This window comes from Neolamprologus multifasciatus, chromosome 7, assembly GCF_963576455.1.
Source record: "Neolamprologus multifasciatus chromosome 7, fNeoMul1.2, whole genome shotgun sequence".
NCBI lineage: Eukaryota > Metazoa > Chordata > Actinopteri > Cichliformes > Cichlidae > Neolamprologus > Neolamprologus multifasciatus.
In genome coordinates, this window is record NC_140445.1 from 28,302,679 (window position 1) to 28,308,678 (window position 6,000).

A 6,000-nucleotide genomic window follows, 5' to 3' on the forward strand; every position below is an offset into this window, starting at 1 on the left:
CTGGCAGAAGATTCTGGCCAATTCAAATAACAAACAAACAATCAATCAGAGGCGAAGCCAGACATTTTATACACCGTGGCTTAGCCCTAAAGGGTAGTATGCATGTTAGTATGCAGGTTAGAAATGACTGAAAAACATGCTGTGAAGTTGAAGATTTATTATAATAAATCTTCAACTTCACAGCATGTTTTTCACAGCTGTGTTTTGAGTTTTGTTCAAAAAAGAATAACTTCATATAAGAAAAAACTATATATCACATATGCAGGACACCTTAAACTATTTTTTTTTTTAAATTAAGCAGCAAGGCAGAACAAAATCAGGGCTGTATCAAGACACGGGGACTAAACCCCAGAACTGACCCAGAATTAAAACAGGACTACAACAGTTCAAAATCAGGACTACTTTAGGACTTAACCAAGACAGAACCAGAATCAAAACTACACTGAAAGTCATCATAGACCTGCACTACACTGACAACACCTCTTTATTGTGGTAACATGAGACTGTATCTTTGAGGCTTGAGTTTTGTGTAACAGGGTCATAAATCACATTGTTATAATTACACAAAATGTGTCCTAAACCCCCAAACTGTTCCTTTTATACCTGACTTTTAGGACCCCCAAGCCTGTAGTTATGTTCATTATCAGTTAGAGCCCCTCCTCATTCTTTTCTTCTTCTTCTTTGGTGCAACCCTATAAATACAGTGTACCCCTTTTGCCTCTCCCCTTTTCTACAATTCCCCTGTGGGAGAGGAGGGTGTCATTTCTTTCCCAACACTGTAAAACGCTCATATAATGCATATTTAGCCACCTGGATGTTTCTGATTGTGATTTTAGTTCAATTATTGTCATTATTAAGCCTGTTTTTGTTAGATGTTATAAGTGTGTAGTATGTATGTATCATAAATGGGTTTTAGGCGCCATAAATGCTAGCATGGATATATACTTGGAAGTTGTGGTGGGTTGAGCTAACCCTCTTCCCCACTGTTTGTATTTGGTTGTAGGAGCTGGAGTGGGCAAATTATTTACTTGGAGGCCTTTCTTTCTTTTACCTTTTTTGATCAGGTATGTCGGATTTCATGTTGTTGTTTTTGTTTTATCTTATGTCAAATATGTTACGTGTAAATCCATACTTTATGTTCAATGTAAAAATAAATGCCGCTCTTTTCTACAATTCCCCTGTGGGAGAGGAGCTGGAGTGGGCAAATTATTTACTTGGAGGCCTTTCTTTCTTTTACCTTTTTTGATCAGACACAACGCAGAATCACACCGGTTACACTTGGTGCCGTGACCCGTCACATCGCCAATCCGCGATCCACCCCTCCTCCTTCTGCTGCCGCTGTTTTCCCGCCTCCTCTCCGCAGCTGTGTGCCAGGGTCCTGTGCCCTGCGCTTTGACTCACAGGTTTTTATATGCGTGTGTGATCGATGCCCCGCAATTTGGCTTGCAGGCATCTCTGTCAGTGAACTTAAAGGGCAAATACGTAGATGATCATTTCTTTCACTGTTTCATATTGTTGCCTCAAATTATACAGGCACGGATTGTAATTTATTTTTTTTTCTATTGATATTGGCTTTTACAGCCTGTTTTAATTGAGAGGAGAAAACAACGTTTTATTTTATTTTCTATGGTGTTTTGATTCTTTGATGTCGTCCCGCCCCCCACATTTCATTGTTTTGTGAAGTTTTGCATAATTGTGTGTGGGGGTTAGGCTCGTTTTTTTTTTTGCTGTTGAACAGTGATATCTCACTTGGGCCAACATGTTGGGTGAGGAAAATGCGGATAGCGCTATGCCTGATCTGTTCTCTGCGGGGAGTAATATGACCTTTGGTTTGGGGAGGGGTCATCAGATTGCTCCAAAGTGTTTTGGGAGGGGTAGGCCAGTAGTCCCCGGTATTGGTGCCCACACTGTAGACCAGTCAGTGATGCTGTTACGGCTGTGGCAATGTGTGGGCTGTTCTGTCTGTGTCTCTTTGCTGTGTTTCAGACTCTTTGCAGGTCCCTCCCCCAATGATGAGTAGTGAGCAGCTGATTGGACCGTGGAACACGTGACAGTGTTCAAAAAGCCGCTCTGACAGCTCCCGCCAGAGAGAGAGAGAGTGTGGAGCGAGCGAGCAGCTTGACAGCCGACGCGGTCCTGACCCTGGTTACCAACCTATACGTTTGTTGTACATTTGTGTGAGCGTGCTCTGTGAGAGCTGTGTTAACTTAGTGCCTCGGCACCCTTAGGCTGAAGCGGAAGGGGTGAGCCGCCTTTTTCTTTGGGGACAGTTTTCTCCTGTTTTCCGGGTTAGGGAGCGAGGGCCAGTATTGTTATTTGTTTGTTCTGTTTTCTTTCGTAGGGTTTAGTTAGTTTTCTCTGGTGGGACTTAGTTGGTTTTGTTTATTATTTTGGCCTGGGTTCACCCTGGAGCTGTGCTTCATCACCGTCAATAAATCACCTTTTTTACTCACAACTGTGTCGGATGTTTGGCTTGGGAACCAGGGCGGGTATTTGTCTCTCTCTCTCCTCCAACCTTATGTGCGTCTCTACACGCCTAGATTAGGGGCGTAACATAAATGGGGGCTCGTCCCTTTTCGTTCGTGTGGTTGGTTCGTTTCCTTTTTGCGTTTGCGGTGGGGGGACGGCGTTGTGAGTTTCGGTGAGTTTTTGCTTTGTTCGTGATGTCGTTTGACATGGATGATTTTGCGCAGCAGCCCTCCATTGAAAAGTTGGAGCGGTGCACAAAAGCAGATTTGTTAGTAGTGGCTAATTTGTTCAATGTGGATGTTCCGCTGCATTCTAAAAAGGCAGAAATTAAACAATGTTTGATAGAGACGCTGGTGGCCCGGGGAGTGTTTGGGAGGCACAAATCCTCGCCGAGTGGGTCTGGGGGTTTTGAGTCGGCAGTGGGGGCGGAAGCTGCTGGGGCCGTCCCGAAGCCTTCCAAGGGGCGGGTGGCGTCGGGGGCTGAAGCTCCTGTCGCCGTTCACTCTCCTAAGTTTGACCCGACTGGCCAGGCTACGGCGGGTTTGGTGACGGAGGATCTCAGGCTTGCCCTTCGCTTGAAGGAGGTGGAGCTGGAAGCTAAGGCTAAGGAAGTCGAGCTCATGCATCTCCGCATACGAGCTACGGAGCTGGATTCCTCTCGAGCGAAAGACGCTGTTCCCGTCCGTGTGAGTACACTCCCCGACACTTCCATTGTAGACCAGTTTAACGCTAGCAAGCAGATTGTTTTGGTACCTCCTTTTAGAGAGGGGGAGGTTGATTCCTATTTCACTGCTTTTGAGCGCATCGCAACCACTTTGAAATGGCCAAAGGATGTCTGGAGTTTGTTATTGCAATGTAAATTAGTAGGAAGAGCGCAGGAGGTTTGTGCGAGTCTTTCCATTGCTGACAGCCTGGATTATGAGATTGTCAAATCCACTATTTTGCGGGCTTATGAATTAGTCCCGGAGGCATATCGGCAGAAGTTTCGTGCCTGTAGCAAGTCTGACAGTCAAACGTTTGTGGAGTTTGCACGTGAGAAAGCTGTCTTATTTGACAAGTGGTTGGCTGCCAGTAAAGCAGAGGACTTTACTCAGCTGGAGGAGTTTAAGACATGTCTCCCTGAAAATACTGTGGTGTACCTTAACGAACAGAAGGTGGGGTTATTGTCTAAAGCCGCTGTCCTTGCCGATGAATTTGTATTAACTCATCGTGCCGCACTTTCAACGGCGCGCCGTGAGTACACTTCCGCATCTCATCCTGCCAAAGGTTATAGGGTTTCCCCTAAGCGCCAGACACGTTCTGCTGCTATTTCTGTGTCAGATCGCAAGTGTTTTTATTGTCATGAAATCGGGCACCTTGTCGCTGTTTGCCCATCACTACAGCGCAGGGAGCAGGCCCACACGGTAAGGAAGCCGAAAAGTGTGGGTTTCGTTCGTTCTGTGTCTGCTTCCACTTCACCTCGCATTGAAGTGGGAGGTGAAAGCTTTGATGATAGCTACCGTCCCTTTGTGTCGGAAGGATTTGTTTCTTTAATCGGAAAGGAGGAGGATCGGGTGCCGATCACGATTTTGCGTGACACTGGAGCCGCGCAGACACTCATTTTGAGGGGTATTTTACCTTTTTCTGATGATTCTTTTTGTGGTTCGGATGCTCTTGTCTGGGGAGTAAAAATGGATGTGCTGCGAGTACCCCTACACAATGTGTTTCTGCAATCGCCGCTTGTTTCGGGTTCGGTACCGGTTGGAGTGCGCGATCAGTTGCCAGTGCCCGGAGTTGCGATGATTCTGGGGAATGATTTAGCGAACGGGAAAGTGTTTTCTACCCCGAGAGTGGTTGAGAATCCTGTGCCTGATACTTTGTTACCTGACCCTGCTGCTGAGCGCTCTCCCTCTGTTTTTCCTGCCTGCGCTGTAACTCGCGCGCACAAGCGCAGGTATGGTGATGTTGATTTGTCTGACTCTTTCCTCTGCGTTGGTGGTGAGCCGGAGTCTGAATTTAAAACCTGTGACCCGCTGACGGGCGACTCTGAGGCGATGCTGTCTATTAGCCCATCAGTGACATCTCAACTGCCTTTGGGAGTTAACAGAAAAGATTTTGTTTTGGCGCAACACAGTGACCCGACTCTTGCGGGTTGTTTTTCAGCTGCCAACTCTAGTGACCAGTATCCTCGTGTTTACAGTGTTGAGGATGGTGTGCTGATGCGCACCTGGTATCCGCCTACTGCTGGTGATCTGGGCTGGAATGTGTTTAAGCAGGTTCTGGTGCCTCAACAGTACCGACACAAAGTTCTTAGTCTTGCCCATGACAGTTTCTCTGGACATTTAGGTATTAGAAAAACCTACCACCGCATTCTGCGTCATTTCTTTTGGCCAGGATTGAAGAATGACGTTGCTAAGTATTGTCGTTCTTGTCACACCTGTCAGATTAGCGGTAAGCCTAACCAAGTCATTCCACCCGCTCCATTACACCCTATTCCAGTTTTAGGGGAACCTTTTGAACACATACTCATCGACTGCGTTGGTCCACTTCCTAAAACAAAGTCGGGCCACCAGTACCTCTTGACTTTGATGTGCATTGCTACACGTTTTCCCGAGGCAATCCCATTGCGCACCCTTAGGGTTAAACCAGTTGTTAAGGCGTTGGTGAACTTCTTTTCTACTTTCGGGTTACCAAAGGCTGTCCAAACCGACCAAGGCTCTAATTTCACGTCTAAGATTTTTGCTCAAGTTTTGCAATCACTTGGCATTAAACACCAGAAATCTAGTGCCTATCATCCGGAGTCGCAAGGTGCACTCGAGCGGTTTCATCAGACCTTGAAATCTATGATGCGGAAATTTTGCCTTGAGTCTGAGAAGGAGTGGGATGAGGGGTTGCCGCTGCTCCTTTTAGCAGTGAGAGAAAGCGTGCAGGAGTCGCTAGGATTTAGCCCTGCTGAGCTGGTGTTCGGTCACACAGTGCGTGGCCCGTTGCGACTGCTCAAGGAGAACTTCCTGTCCGACACCGAAGCTCCTAAGGAAAATGTGTTGGATTATGTGAGTTCATTTAGAGAGCGCTTGCATAAGGCATGTGCAATCGCACGCGATGCTCTCGTTGCAGCGCAAGGTAAGATGAAGAGGAAATTTGATGAAAAAGCGGTGCAAAGGCAATTTGAGGTTGGTGATAGAGTTTTAACACTCCTTCCGGTCCCTGGATCTTCTCTCCAGGCTAGGTTCAGTGGTCCGTATACAGTGCAGGCGAAATTGAGTGACACGGATTATGTGATCGACACCCCAGAGCGAAGGAAAAAGTGTCGTGTGTGTCATATTAATATGATGAAGCCCTACTTTGCTGGTGGTGTGTCAACAGTTGCGACTGTGGGGGTGCCAGGTTCCGACACCCGGTATGATCCAGTAGGTGATGATTTGGTTTTTGGTGGTGCTGTGGGCTGTGCACGATTTAGGAATTCTGAAATCCTACGTGATTTAAGGTCACATTTAACTGAGGTAGATGAGGATGTTCGAAACGACGTGTGTCGGTTGATTGAGAATCATC